General features: G+C 45.7%; 1 non-coding gene across 1 annotated transcript; it reads right to left on the reverse strand.

Annotated features, from left to right (window-relative positions):
• Positions 1-15,891: 15,891 nt before the first annotated feature.
• On the reverse strand, positions 15,892-16,034 carry LOC127197847 (small nucleolar RNA SNORA48). Its single transcript, XR_007831798.1, has one exon. It is a non-coding gene; the product is annotated as a small nucleolar RNA SNORA48 (small nucleolar RNA).
• Positions 16,035-16,275: the final 241 nt, after the last annotated feature.

The following is a 16,275-nucleotide window of genomic DNA, read 5'->3' on the forward strand; positions in this document are numbered from 1 at the left end:
CCTCGGAGAAAGGACATCCTTGTCCAGGAATAGGGGGTCACCGCCTCCTCCCAAGTTCTCCCTAAGAGTAGAGCTGTGTTTGTGTTATTTCATGAACAAAAGGATGGTCAGGCAACCAGTCCTCCAAAACTCGATGATTGCTTAATATCGAGCTAAGTGAGAAAAGGCGCAGTAGGAGTGGGAAAGAAATTAAAAACCAGGTTTAAAAGGTGAGAAGGGGAGAATGGGGAACAGCTGTGATATGAAGCCCGGAAGAAGGGTGCAAGGAACCAGAACTGGAGGCTCCTACACCGGGTTCCATCGGCCCAAGTGCCAAAGAGCGTCCAGGATACTCCCCGACAGCAGACCTGGCGAATAGTCACCCTCTGGCGGGTCTTAATAGGGACCCACTTAGGGTCCCTGTTGCAGCAAATAAGCTGGCAGTGGATTCAGAAGCCAGGGCCTGCAGCTGGCTCACCCACCTCACACCTCTCCTTTGGGGAAGGAAAAAAAGAAAAAAGAAAAAAAAAATGAAGACTCAAACTTCCTCGTCTTCCTGTCTGATTCAGCTTCAGGACACGCCTCGCCCGGCCGAAAATAGCCCTGGAAATGCTTTTGCTTTTTAAAAGTGAATTTGTCAGTAAAATGTAGGGTGGGGTGAGGGACTTCGGGGCTGGCGGCGTCGGGGGTCCTGGTCCCACCCCGGGGCGCCCCTGGGAGGGTCCTGTGGGCCAATGGAACCACGCCTCTGCTTGGGGAGCCACCACGCGGCTTTTTCGCGGAATTTTGACGTCACTCACATGTGGGGGAAGGGGCTGGGAGAGCAAGAGGAAGCGGCGGGGGAGGGGGCGGCGCAGCCGGTTGAGCGGAGGCTGCCCAGCCCCTGGCAGGGTCCCGCGTCCTTAGCACCCGCCGGGTGCTGCAGTCAGAGTTGCGCCCCCGCCGCAAAGCTCCGCTCTCTGATTCCAGCCATCCTCCACCACCAGACTCCCCCCTACACACTTTTTTATTTTTATTTTTATTTTTATTTTTATTTTTATTTTTAACTTTGAAATTGAGATCCGCCCTTTGCTCCAGAAAAAGCTGGTTTCTTTGGTTTGCGGTCCAGTTCTTCTGGTCCCTGAGATCCGACCGAGTATCGCGATTGCTGATGGCGACTGCCGCCCGGGACTTCCTAAGCCTGTCTTCCACCCGGGAAGACGAACTTGTACCTTTTTGCCCCTTGGGAACAGAGTTCTGTGTTTACTTTCGCACGCGGGTTTTTTTCACGCGCGACCAATTCCTCGTTGTCTCACCCACACTATTTAAACATCCGCTGAATTAGTTAGTTACTACGATGGTGACACACGGAAGCTCCTGGGGACGCATGGGAACATTCACCCACGGATTTTGCTGCACCCACAGCTAACCTATCTATAAACACTCCTGTGAGAAGCACAGAGAGATGAGCGAAAGTGCAGGGCCACTCCCCGCCCACTCGCTGGATACCCACGAGGCATCCGTACTCGTTGAAAGATGCAGGGTGAGCCCACGCACCTTCATTTCCCCTGAATTTGGACAAAATCTTTTTAGTCTTTCAGTTTAGAGGCGTGGGGACTAAAATGTGTCATTATCTTTTGAGCCCACGGTAATTAGGATGAGTAGATGCTCTCATGCAAGGAGCTGCAGTGGGGGTGTTGGGGAGAAAAATACCACCCGGCTCTGACATTTTTGAGGTAAAGGGGCTTGTGGGAGGAGCCAGGGGCCTCTTTGAAATGGACTTGATGTGGAATTATTTGTTTCAAAAGTAGGGGAGTTTTCAGTTTGAGTCAGAGGTGAGGCTTGGAAAGGTTTCTATTCTGAAGACAGAATGGTTATGAGCACCGCTTTCTTGCTTCGATTGAACACATTCTCTCTATTTTTAACTTATTATTTGGTTCATTTTCGTTTAATGCTTGCTAGTCTGACCCAAGCAGCTTTATTGTGTTTCTGTTGGGGCGGGAGTGGAATTATAATTAATAAAAATGTCAATAATTGCTTTTGAGGCTCAGTATGAAGGACCGTTATTGAAGAATGGCTCCTTTTAGGCAACATGTGATGAGCATTTATTTTGTGTGTACAAGAGAGAAAAACAGAATAATTTATTAAACATAAATTATTAAAATTATGTAAATATTAAGCATTAAAGAGAAGTGCTAAAGGAAGTGTTTTAAGAACCTAAAAGATAAATATCCTTTCCATTTTGGTTCAATTTCATTTGACACTTTAAATTGTGGACATTATCTGTTAAAACCTTTAACACTACCACCACCAGATTTTTTTTTTTTAAAGCAAAAATCAATTTTGTTTGTTTCCTAAACACTTTACCTTTGTTTAAATGCAAACATCTTCCCCTCTAAAAGACACCCTTATTGAACACTTGGATTTTATTGAATTATTGAGCCATGTATCAGCTACAACCAAATTGCAGCCTTATAAAACATTCTCATAAATACTATCTGTTTTCTGTTATATTTTTCAATCACTAAACATAGGGACTGACTGTCTGCATTTGTTAACACATTTTACCCACAATCCCACAGCGTACTAGATTCATTCTTTAACTTTTTCACAATTAATTCAGTTCTTAAAATGGAACAATGATTTTCTTTTTGAGCTTTTAGCTTTTCCCTCCTTTCCCCCAACCCCCAGAGGCAGGTTGAAATTTATCTCTAAAATTATTTTCTTGGTATGGTTTTGCTAGCATTAAAAAAAAAAAAAAAAAAAAAAAAAAGGATGAGTTTCGCACTGGTTGTTTTCAAAGTCTGACAATCTTCAAAATGTATGTCTTAGGAAGAGACACTGTGTTTTGGAACTGTCCAGGAAGGGTGCAGTTTGTGACTGGGTGCTAAGCAGCCCACACTAGCTTGGATCCCTATGAGGAATGTCAGCTTTAAGTCAGGGCATCTGCTTTTTCATGACCTTGGCACAGTGAGTGTCTATGTGTTGAGCAAACAAGTCTGGAGCAGAGGGGTTCACATGGAGGATGAAATTAAAGAAAAAAAAATCCGAATTTGTTTCTGCTCTCAGGTGTCTCAAATCCCACTCTTCACTGTGCTCCTATGGGCTGCAAATCAAGTGAGTCTTTGTGACTTGTAGAGGCAGTTCCTTCAAGCCCCACTGTGTAGTAGTCATCAGACATGGAGATGAGGGACAGTAGGGAGCCTTGCACTGTGTGTGTGCAGGAAACTTTACTTTCTTCTTTGTTTCAAAATTATCACCAGATAGTTAGGCTTTTGTTTGGGGGACATCACACCTAAAACACTCAGTTCTGACATTTTTTGAAAGTAAGTCACTCACTACCTACAGGAAGGGGGAAAGGAAAGAAGAAAAAAAAAATCCACACAGAATTTTAAATGAATAAGAAAACTGCCTTATTTCCAGATTCCTTGCTCCTTCGTCATGCCCACACGTTTCCATTTGCTTGATAACAGCAAGTCTGTACAATGGGGAAATGCCGACACCAGGTCCCTAGCCCTACCCTGGTATCAAAAAGATGCTGTGAAGCAAAGCATTGGGTTAATTTACAAGAGGTTTCCTATCAACTGTCTTACACTTAGCATCCCAATGGCCACCAACTAACTGTCTCAGGACCATGAGACCTTATTCTTTTTAAAACAAACAACAAAATAAAACCAATGTTCTTCGTGAACAGACCCTTTCGTTGTGACTTGAGTATGCAGGCTACCTGTGGGGTCCTCCCTCACAACATTTACCTGAGGACCTTTAGTTGTGTCAGGCTCTGCCCGTGGTCCCCGCTGTCTGATGATAAACCAATGAAGAACTGGCTTTCCTGCTCCCTACTCCCTCCTGAAAATAATTCTTCTGTTTCCTTTTGGGAACAAACTAGTGTGTTTAATTTAAAATTTCCTTAGCAGAATATTGAATAAGGCTCCGATTTACTTACTTCGGTACAAGAAACGTTCACATAATTACCCTTTGTAGTATAATTACCAGCGATTTTATGTCATCTAGCAAATGATCTAAGTGAGTCGGGAATGGAACGCTCGTGAAATTTGCTACAGTTGAGATGAAAACCATACTTACCTCCAGAAACCAGAGTCAGACCTCCCTTCCAGTCACTGAAGACTGCTTGGCACACTGTGTGTTTCACTCAGCGGAAGACAAACATTGATCTGGACCATAGATTAGATGCCGTCTTGCTTAGGGCTGGATGTCCTGAGGTTTTTGGGCAGTCATCAAATATGCCTCCGTGTTCAGGAGTTTACTGTTGAAACTCTATATAGCATCTGCCAGGCTTATTCATGCTGAGAGATCACATATGTGCTGGACTGATAACATCACGGGTCAATGTGCAAATACAGTGGGGCGTGTCGGGGGCATGATTTGGACCTGTAAGGCAGAACTTAAGTGGTCTTAATGGATGAGTTGACTGTGTGGAGAGTTCCATGCATCTGGCTTTTGCACTTCACTTATTTGCTTAAAATTGAATCCTTCCAAAAGCTGAACTAGGTATGGAAGACATAATGGGCATACAGCTGATAATCACTCAATAAATGTGTTTGATGATATGAAGGAAAAAGAATTGACTGATAAAGTCCTGAAGCCAAGCAGTGACCCCATCCCCTACTGGTTACGTGTAGGGAAGAATTGGCATTACCAGATAAATGAGCATTTTGGTCTTGTTTTGTTTGGTTGGGTTTTGTTGTTGTTGTTGTTGTTGTTTTGTTTTGTTTTGTTTTGTTTTTTAATAATAAGATCTGGGTTCGAGAGTAGCTCTGTTTCATGGAGTGTTTTTCTGACATGTGCAAATCCCTGAGTAAATATAAGAATGAAACTATAGGTCAAAGGGCTAAGAGCGAGGCTCCGTGATGACCCAAGTAAAGTCAAAGCAGGGAGATGTGGTGTCTTCTCTGTGGACTGAGCCCAGGAGCTGTTACCTGGGTTACACAGTGTTTTTAAAATTCCATTCAGAAAACATGTTCTTAGCTGTGTTCTTAATTTGTAATCTATTAGGGATACAGCAAGGGACTAGGCTCGGAGAACTTAAATGAGGTAAACTCATTGGTTGTCTAGCAGAGTCCTTTGAAACTAGTTAAAGATGCACCTGTGTCCTTGGCCCCTCATTCTGTGAGCACCCGTTTTTGGTGGGTGGCTGTGTGTCTCAAAGTATCTGCTTCTTCTGGCAGCTCCCAGGGCAGTGGTCCGTGTGTCACTCCTTTTAGGGGGAGGTGACCTGAGGTTAAAGTAACTCATCCTGCCATACCCAGACACAGCCAAATATATAGTAGACAGTCTTTTTAAATTTTTATTTATTTTTATGTCATGTGCATTGGTGCTTTGCCTGTATGTTTGCCTGTGTGAGAGTGTCAGACCTCCTGAAATTGGAGTCACAGACACTTGTGAGCTGTCCTGTGGGTACTGGGAGTTGAATCCAGGTCCTCTGGAAGACCACCCAGTGGTCTTCCAGCCTTGTAGACAATCTTGGTGGCTTGAGTGTCACCAGAATATTGTACTTGTCCTTGGCAGTATTCAAGAGAAACAGTCCTCAGAAGTCAGAGGTCTCCCATTGTGGCTCCTGGTGTGCCATGTCACCCAAGGGTTGGTGTCTCTGATCCCGAGACTGAGTTTGCCCATCCACAGAATCAGCTGGTTGTGATAAGCAATCTTTGAGCTCCTCTTTCATTCTACATCTTCTAACGGCACCATTGGCTGTCTTGCCATCACCATCAAAAAAGGATTCAAACCCACACACTATCTTTTGCCCATCCTATCTTTCATATAAAGACTTTAAATGGTACTCCCTCACTAATTGGAAGACTTTTACCTCATTTGACATCTGGACTCTTTTCATTCATTTCTTCTTCTTCTTCTTCTTCTTCTTCTTCTTCTTCTTCTTCTTCTTCTTCTTCTTCTTCTTCTTCTTCTTTCTCCTCCTCCTCCTCCTCCTCCTCCTCCTCTTTTCTCTTCCTCCTCCTCCTTTTATGTGTTGTCAGCTGATGGGCAATGGGCAATGGTGTCTGTCTAGTCCCCAGCCACTAGACTAAAATAAAAGTTTAAAGGCATGTCGAGTATAAGAATAGGATAAGACTATATGGAATAAAATATTAAAGAAATCCTGCCTAATTCAGACAGAACCCGTCAGAACATATATACTTGTTTTGGAGCCGGCTCTGAATTGAAGATCCTCGTCCAGGCGGTTAAGTGGCACAGTTCACGGCCCCTGTGAGCCTACATGCAACTCATATGGCATCAGGTCCATTGGTTGCAAAAGAACAGCACAGATTCCACCAAGTTGCAATATCTAGACAGGACCCTCCTTGCTTTCTGGCATGCCTCGGTATCTAGCAGCACGCAAAGGAAACTCTGTTGGCTGGGCCCCGGGTTTTCTCATTCAATTTTGATGCTATGAATATATCAGAAACTCCATTTGTTTGGGTGCTCTGCACTCTAGTGAAAGCCAGCGAGATACAAGTTCCTAGAATTACAAAATTATGTGTTGACATGGCCCTTTTCGGTGTGGCTACTTAAAAAGAGAGACGTGTGCTAGATAAATCATTGCATTTGGTGTAGTTTCTAAACAGTTCTCTACATGATTTCTTTGGAGTCACAGGGTCATGGAAAGAGCACTGATCAGGGGTCAGGGGAGGTGTGCTAATCCCCATCTGCCGTTGCAGTTAATTAGGTCCCCATCACTGTAACGAAATGCCGGAGGCAGCTTGTTTTGTAAGTAAAGAGAAGGGGCTGTTTGGCTCATGGTTTTGGAATGTCAGAGGCTCAGATTAGGCAGCTCTCTTGCTTTTATCTTTGCTAGCGGCAGCATGGCCTTGGGAGACTGTGTGTGGAAGAGCTTACACCGCCAATAGAGGGAGGAAATATGAAAATATGAGAATGAACCTCACAGTGTCTTACAAGAACGTGCCCTACCCCCACACTAGTAGCCTAAGAGCTTTCTTCTAGTCTGAATTTTCCCAAGAGCACTCGTGTAGGGACAAAGACTTTAATCATGAAGGAGCCTTGGGGAGCACTCATCTCTCACACAAAATACAGCTCTGTGCAGCCTGTAGCTGACTTGGGACCGATCAGAGCATTTTAGGGGTATCTTACATCATATTCCAGTCTGTCATGTGGAAGCTCTTTAGAGCATTCCAGACACCCATCAGTGACGGAACATCTCCCTCTGAGGAGGAGCTCAAGTCCTGGGAGAGGATCCTGTGATAGAGCAGTTCTGAGCGGTGATTCTTTTTTTTTTTTTTTTGATGACAGAGGATACTTCCTGCAAAGCCAGAGTTAGAACCTGTGTGCATGTGCTTACTGCATGCTGAGCCCTGGGCTGGCTGCTTCGTTTTTGCAGCTTCTTCCCAAGAACTATGTGACGTTCGGCTACAGAGGTGTGGGAAGTGATTTACCAAAGGTCACAGAGCTATGCAGAAATGGAAGCCTCCAACTTCTTGACAATCAAAAAATAGTTTTAATCCCATTTATTATTCATTTATTCGTTCATTCGTGTGCGCGCGTGCATGCACACGCACTTCTGTGTGTGCTCATACTCTTGTACACACGTGAGCCTGTATGTCAGCATGCACTTGCTGTGATACACGAGTCGAGATTCAAGGACAGCCTGTGGGAGTTAGCAGCTCTCTCCTTCCACCATGAGGGCGAAGTGGACATAGTCATCAGACTTGGCAGCAAGCGCCTTCACTCACTGCACACCTCACAGATTCTTCTGCCTGACAGTTTTTTTTAATGCACAAGGGCTTCCTTTTGTCATGAAAATGTGGCAGAACAAGACACACTCCTACTTTAGACTTTCAGTTGACCCAGGCACTTGTGGGTGCAGGTCCTTCGTCAACTTCTCTTTCGCCCCTCATCATTTTCCCCTTGCCCTCAGACCGCCCTGCTCGGGATTCGGCCTCTTCACTGGTATCCATCTTAGTGTGTGTCCTTCCTAATGTGCAGCTAGTGGAAAGGGGGGGGGGGGCTGAAGTGATGCTCAGAACCCATAGGCCATGAAGACAACGGCAGAAAACATGAGCCGCTGTTGTTGCCTCCCCGGCCTTGTGTTCCTGGACGGCTCAGCTTTCATTGCCACCGAATAAACTACTATACAGGAAGAGATGACTCTGCCATTTTGCCCAGGCTAGTTTCAAAAATGAAACATAAGATCACACCCATTTGCGTATTATAAATGGGTTGGACTCAACTATGCATCGTCTTACTCCTTCTGTGGTCTGTGGCCCCAGAGAACAAAACTGGGGTCTCATTAAGAGTCATACTTTTGATGGATGCTTCAAGGGGAGGCACAGTGGTGGAGGATGCAGCCTATAGACTGCACAATATTTCAATAATAATAATAATAATAATAATAATAATAATAATAATAATAACAACAACAATAATAGTGATGATGATGATAATAATAATAGAGGCAGGTCTTATCGGAAGATGCTTTTAAAAAATAGACTCATAGAATTGGAAAAGAGGATGGTGGGATGGTAGAGAGAAGTAGAATTCTGTGGTGACAGGTAAGGGAGCAGGGCTGTGGCAGACAAAGAAGAAGCATTTCCTTGACGGAAGAGGGCTGGCCTTCCAGCTGCTAGGAGGCCCACCTTGCCCTGTTGCTACCCACTAAGCCAGTGCTGCGGCTCAACCCACAGTGGAGCCGCTGCAGCCACTGCCCTGTTGCAGAGAGGAGAGTGGAGCCACAGTGCTGCCTTAGGGCTGCAAGCCCAGTGGGGCAGCCAGTGCAGGGCCGATCTGTATACAATACCTTAGAGCTCCATAGGTCCTGCCCCCTCCCCCCAGTCACGGACACACAGCCCAATTGCACAATCACCCTGACTCTGAGCAACCATAAATATCGGAGATGAGGAATGGTCTGTTTTCTGGAATAAGGCATGTTGGTGTCCAGGGCCTGTGCTGCCGGCAAAGGCCATGTTGATGTTTGAGATCCTTCCTGCCACTGGGGTATTTTTGAGATCTGAGCTGCCACCAGTTCATGACCCACTCTGCCATTGTCAAGGCGGGCTTCAGGGGTGGGGTGGGGAAAGAGTCAGTTTTCTTTAAGGCTCCTGTCAAAAGTTGGATTTGGTGGTTTTTATTTGGGAGGGGGGGGTGCAAGGGTCGAAAGGTGGGCCTGGGAGGAACGGGAAGCAAAATTCCCAGATGCATGTGTGTGTGTGCGCACACACACACACACACGTATGTCATACTTCTGCACCTTTAACACGCTCCTGATGCAAAACTCATCCCAGCATGTGGAGCTATCTACAGTAACAGGAAAGGGGCCCACAGGAACATATTTGGAGGTCATGAATTGATGAGGCATTGATTTGTAGAGAACCGTAGTTTCCCCATCTACAAAATAAGATAATGCCTTCCAGGAAGAGTTGTAAGGAGTAAAGGCAGATAGGATGCTTACATGGTACATCACATAGAAGACGTCTTGAGCTAGAACTCAGTGGGGCTTGTTGCACTGTTGAGTTTTACTGTGTTACTTCCTTCCAGACCTGAGGGTCTGGGATGGATCTCTGTTCCATGATGATCTCAGCTCTGGGCTGTCCCTGTCCTCTGTTCACCATCACCATGGCTAGTGACTCAGTGGCCGCTGCCCATGTCATTTAATCTCAAGCCCATCCATTCTAGCGTCTTGAGGCACACACCCTTCACTGACAGGTGCCACGGGATGCCCTTACTTTGAGTAGAACACACACCATTCTCGAAGTACAGAGGGTCTTAAACATCCACTCCGGTGTTTTCCAAAGCAAGGTGAGTAGTTTATGGAGAAACACCATGTATTTTAATAACTTAATATTTATTGTGATGATTCATTTGATGATGCCATCCCATCTCACAAATGTTTTTTTTACGGTGTTGAAGTTGTTAAGGAGGGGTCTGTGTAACAGACCGTAAGGCTAAGACGCAGTGTGTTTTAGAATGACATAGGTTGTGTGTAACCAACTCAAGCTGAGGAAGCACTAAGTCCTTAGAAAGCCAGCACCAGCAAGTGTCTGGCCGTTGCTCTCACCCTCCACTCCTCCCAGCAGTGGCAGAGCTGACAGGGCAGCCCACCTACCTGGAAAAACAGGCTTTCAGGCCCCACGCAGGCTGTCTTTATGTCAACAGCTTTGCCATCGGTTCCCCAGCTCTCTCATTTCTTCCTGTGTCTGTGCTGCTCTGTTGGCGACTCCCCCCACCCCCGCACCTTCCCCACCCTCCACCCCCTACTACCCCCACCCCCAACCCCCCCCCACTACCCCCCTGCCTGACCTTGGCCACTTCTCATCGCTCACTTCTGCTTTCCTGGTGTTTCCTCCACTGCCCGGGACTTTCGCCTCTGTGTGTGCTTACCTTTGTCCTATTCCCTCTCCCACCATTTTTTTTTTTAACCTTTTTAAATTTTTTTTATTTAATTAATTTATTCAGATTACAGCTCAATTATTATCCCATCACTTGTATCCTCCTGTTCCTCCCTCCCTCCCACTCTCACCCTATTCCCCTCCCCTAGGTCTGTGAACGAGGGGGACCTCCTCCTCCACTTTATGGTCATAGGCTATCAAGGCTCATCTTAGTAGCCTGCTTATTCTTTCTTCGAGTGCCACTAGGCCTCCCCACCCTTTTTTTTTTAAGCTGCTGACTTTATGTGGCAGTTCTCCGGTAGAGACTTTCTTTATTTGGTCTCATTCAGCTCCTGCTCTGGGCAAACAGCCCTATGCCAGTGTATTTGTCCAAAATACCCATTGGCCTACTCTTTAATACATCAACTGCCTGGGTGACATCAGTTAGGACTGATAGGAAGCAGACATTTATTGTTATTGTTATTATTATTATTATTATTATTATTATTATTATTATTATTATTATTATTATAAAGGGGATGAGCCGCTGAAGTTTAGGTTTTCAATTTGTTACATTTTTTATTGCGTTTTGGGAAAGGGGGAATACATGCTAAAGTATTTGTGAGGACATCAGAGGAAACTCATGGAGTTGGTTCTCACCTTCCATCGTGGGACTCCTGGGGATCGAACTCAGGCCATCAGGCTCAGCAGCAGGTGCTCACTCAGCCATCTTGTTGACCCCATGTAGTCTGAATGCTGATTGCTCCCCTACAGATATATTGAAGGTTTGGTCCCAGACAGTGGTAAAAACGGAGTATAGTGAAACTTAGGGGACAGAAGTTAGGTCACTGAAAGGGACCCCGTGAGGGCTGTATTAGGGTCCCAGTTACTTAGCCCCTCCTCCTTCTTGGCCACCTTGAATACCAAGACACACACTGCCTCATCACAGAGCCAAAAGCACTGGGAACAAAGGGTCACAGGCAGAGTCCTCAGAAACGATGAGGAAACCTGCCTTCTTTAAACTGACCCACTTAGATGTTAATCCCAGGGCTGGAAAGCTGGCTGGCATGTGTGCTGTCTGTACAGAGTTCGGCGAAGATAACTCGTTTCTTTCTTTCTAAAGATGTATTATTTATTTTATATGTACAAGGGTTTTCCTTGTGTGCATGTGCAGCACGGGTGTGCCTGGTCCCCTGGAAGGTTAGAAGAGGGCATGAGAACCCTAGAAACTTGAGTTACAGAGGGCCTGAAGGACCATGCAGGTCCTGGGAACTGAATCTGGGTCCTCTGCAAGAGCAGTCAGCGTTCTTAGCCACTGAGCCTGAAGTACTTCCAAGGATGTGGAAGGCCACATGACTGGCTACGTCTACGCTGTGGGAAAGCTTAAGCAGGCACTCACCTTTTCAGCTGAGGACACAAGGGACAGTGAAACCAAACCCTTAAACAGCATACCAGATTGCCGAAGGCACACTGCAACAAACATAAAGTCCCTCCAAAAAGGTAGGAGACATATTACTTCACACTACTTAAATAATTGAGCATAACCCAAACACAAAGAAACCAGACAATTCTTCGGAGTTTATAGATAACCAAGAACATAGATTCCACACAATTGGTAGAGGAAAATCAATTAAGGAAATGCAGGGCACCAATGGTTACCCAGGCAAGGGTGGGGTGGGCAAGTGAGGGATAATACCTCAGTGTAGAGGGTAGAGAGAGATTGAGGAAGACACCTGATACCATCCTTTGGTCTCACATACATGTACACACAATTGTGCTCACATGTGATGAACTCACACACCACACACAAATGTGGGCATAAATAAAAAGTAGAGGAGAAATTAAGGTATTTCCAGCTAAACAAAAACTGACCGATTGTATTGCTAGCAGATCTACCTATATAAAATGCCAGCTGGAAGCTAGAAGAGTGGGTTAGTGATAACACACTTTGTTGGCACACAAAGAGGTGCTATAGTAAATGTCTAGCACAGGTGGGAAGGGAGAGAGGGGCTAAACATCGAGAGCTCTTGTAGCTTTAATGAGAGGACACTAGTCAGTAATTCAAATCCACACAAATAAACAAAGACACCAACATGTAATTTTGTAAGCAAATAAAAATAACATATGTATGTAGATTTTTCTTTTATAGAAACATTTTCTACGGACTTAATTGGTATTTATAAAATACCTTTGATGGTATAATGTATAAAGATGTAATTTGTATAATAACAGCACAGAAGAGAAGAGAAAGTGCTGCACTGGTGTAAAGTTTTTAATGCTAATGTTAAGTTAGAATTGCTTCATGCTATGTTGTTGTAGGATCTTAATGGTAATGCCAAGAGTATCTGGGAAGAAAACAACTAAAATACATCTATGAAATTAAATTATTAGATAATTCAAATGCTATATAATATCTGTTAAACATAAAATAAAACTCTGGTGGGGAAAAGAAAAAAATCACCATTTCTAAGAATGATAGGACAAAAGGCAAACATAAATCCTGCCTTAATAATAATTACATTAACTATAAATGGACTAAACACTGTATTCAAAAGAAAACAGAGGTAAACAAAACATGCTTCAGATATGATGTGCTCTTTGTCAGGGAAATACTTTTGATGCCAAGAAAAGTAAGTTTAAAGTGAAAAGTTGGAGACTGGAAATGTAGTCCAGCAGTGCTAGACTGTATTCATGAGCTTGTGGGCTCAATTCCCAGTATCATTTTAAAAAAACGTTTAAAAGATGGAAAAATATACACATACAAACAGAGAAGAGTTGGAATGGCTATACTTATGCCAGACAAAATAGACTTTCCTACAGGAAAGAGCGTTTTACACTGATAGAAAGAAAAATCATCCTGTAAGACCTAGCAACTGTAAACATATAGGCACAGAACACAAAGCTGCCAATTAGACGGAAAAGCATCTTTGTGTGTACCAAAGCTTTTTTTTTTTCCAATTCCTTGGCTTAATTCCATCCACTGCTGTATGACAAGACAGGGTTTAAGTGCTTGAAGCCAACTCATCTCTTTCCTTACTTTCCATTTTCATGTCACACTAGCCCTATGAACATTTTCCTAAGATATAATTACATTTTTCTGCCAAAAGAGTTACTGTGGCATTAATTGGAAGGGGAGACAGCGTTCACAGAATCTCAGAATTGGATGGAAACTAAGATGATCTTATCTGCTCCTGGTTTTGTAGATGAGCAGGCTGGATCCCAGGACAGTTATTCACTCACCTGCTTAGCTGAAGACCATGATCGTTGTCCAGTTTGTATTACATTTTCCCTCTCTCTTAGGGTTGTTTGGTGTGTGTGTGTGTATATGTGTGTGTGTGTGTGTGTGTGTGTGTGTGTGTGTGTGTGTGTGTGTTTTACTGGGGGAGGGGAAGAAGTGAGAGAGGGGGCCATCTTTAATTTTAGTCACAGTCTTTAAGATTTAGCTGGACATGGTGGTGGACGCCTTTAATCCCAACACTCGGGAGGCAGAGGCAGAGGCAGAGGCAGAGGCAGAGGCAGAGGCAAGAAGATCTCTGTGAGTTCGAGGCTAGTCAGGTCTACAAAGAGAGCTCCCAGACGCCCAAGGCTACACAGAGAAACCCTGTCTTGAAAAACAAACAAACAAAAAGATGTACATATTTTTAAACATTATTTCTTTGAGTTTCACATCTTGTATCTCAGTCCTGTGCATCTCCCTGTCCCCTCATATCCACCCTTCACCCTTGCCACCTCACCCCTAAAATAAAACACACACACACACACAACCAAAATCAAAATCTAAAAAAAAAAAAAAGCATAGAAAACATCTCATGATGGAAGCTGTAGTGTGTCACAGTGTGTCCCATACTATATCCCTCTGTTCCCGCATCTTCACTTGCAACTGTTCATTGCAATGAGTCAGTGGTCTGGTCCGAGATCTCTGGCTTCTGTGACATCATCAATACTGGCTCCTCACTGGGACCCCTTCCAGTTATTGCCCTGGGTCATAGAGATTCTACAGCTTTGGTTTTGTACGCCTTGCCTTTTCACATGCTTCAGGAATTCGTAGATGGAGTAGATTTGGGGGTAGGCTAACTCAAAGCCTTGGACCCGGGCATGGTGGTAGCTAAGTTGGTCAGCCTGCCAGCTTTCTCACACCTGCACCGTCAGAGGCAGCTCTCCGGCACTGCTCCAGCTAAGCCACCCAATGCCACCTTTAGCAGGAGGCAGGGTCAGCTCTCCTGCTCTCATGCCCGGGGGGCTGGCTCGTTTGCACCCAGGCCTCCAGAGCTAGCCCCGCTGTGCTATCCAGTCAAGGCGCAGGGATCACTCTCCCAAGTGATGCAGCCTTTGAGGAGCTGGGCCAGCTCTCTCACTCTTGTACCCTAGGGACCAGCTGTCCTGTGCCTTCGTCATCAGGGCAAACTCCACTGTGATGACAAGGGCCCACTCTCCCAAGTGCTACAGCCACTGAGGGAGTAGGGCTGGCTTTTCCACTCATGCCCATGGGGCCAGCTCTTCCAACTGCCACAGGTGAGGAGGGTTGAAGGATGGAGGGCATCACTCCTGACACCCACACACCCGTGCCACCTTACAGCAGACAGTGGTGGGGCCAGCTCTTCCTTGCTCATGCCCCCTGCCCTCGGCCAGCTCTACTGTGCAGCTCAGACAAGGTGCTCTTTTGGAATGCTGCAACCTATGGGGCCAGGGCTAGCTCTCCTAAGCAGGAAGAAGGGACAGGGGCTCATTGCACTTGCACTCATGCCACTTCACAACAGATGAGTGGCGATGCCAGCTCTCCCCCCCCCCCTCTGGCCCACACACGCTCTCCTTGGGTCTACTCATCTATATCCCTGCCACCCGGCCCAGCTCCACTGTACTGCCTAGGCAAGGTGCAGTACCTGCTCTCCTGAGTGCTGCCACTAGTGAAATGTGGGGTCAGCTCTTCAGAGCACTGCAGCCGCTGTGGGGGGGGCAGTTCTGAACAACCCCTGGACACCCAAGTGCTCCCCAGCAACTGCCCCCCCCCAGGAATGTTCCCATGTTCCCTAGTGGTAATATGAGCCATACATATTGACAGTGGCTCTTGCTGCTGGGTAGCCACAGACCCAGACATAGGCATCAGTGGCAGCTTGGGCTGGGACTTCACCATGGCTGCAGGTGGTGGGGCTGGCCACTCAAAATAGGCTATTTCTCTCCATCCTCGAGCCTCTGGCTCCATCTCTCTTCATAACACTCAAGCTGCTGCACTTCTTTCTGTCCCATTTGATCACCACATACCCACATTGTGGTGGTTCCCGCTAGAGGCCAGCCATGAGGCTGGTGGCCCCTGGTAAGCAGGTGTCTATGACCTACCTATGCCAGGTGCTAGAGGCCAGGTCTGTGGGTGGCTGGGCAGCCCACGGGTCTCTGTTTGTCTTCCTCCTTCCAAGCAGCACTGCATAGTAGTCTGCAGAGATTCGTGTGTCTGTGGCCTGCCTGTGCCAAGGGACAGAGGGTAGGTAGGGTCTGTGGGCGTCTTTCCCCACCCTCGCTGCATGGCATGCAGAACATAGGTCTGTCTGTCTTCCTCCTCCCTTTCTGTGCTGCCTGAATTTGATTTGATTTGATTTGATTTTTATGAGTCCTAGGCATAATACAGCTTTGGCCACTAAGCCAGGCATCAAGGTAGGATGATCTAAGGACTGCCATCTGCTCTGCCCTGACTGATGTAAGAACACCTCCACTAACAAGGTGTCTCTTTGACCATTGCCAGAAGGATTTAAGATTTTTAAAATTTATGGATAAATGCATGTTCTCCAGTGTTTCCCAGCTTGGACATCATGGACAAGAACAAACAGGCTACTGAAAATGAGAAGGAGGAGGTGAAGGGAATCCTGGATGCTCGCGTGATGACCAGGACTTATTTGGTAGGTCAGCAATGATACTGTTGGTACCATGCCGTGTCTACCCTGTCACAGCTCTATAAACAGGTGTTGAAACTGTCTTATTTTGAAATGTT

Source organism: Acomys russatus, chromosome 13, assembly GCF_903995435.1.
Source record: "Acomys russatus chromosome 13, mAcoRus1.1, whole genome shotgun sequence".
In the NCBI taxonomy this organism is placed as follows: Eukaryota; Metazoa; Chordata; class Mammalia; order Rodentia; family Muridae; genus Acomys; species Acomys russatus.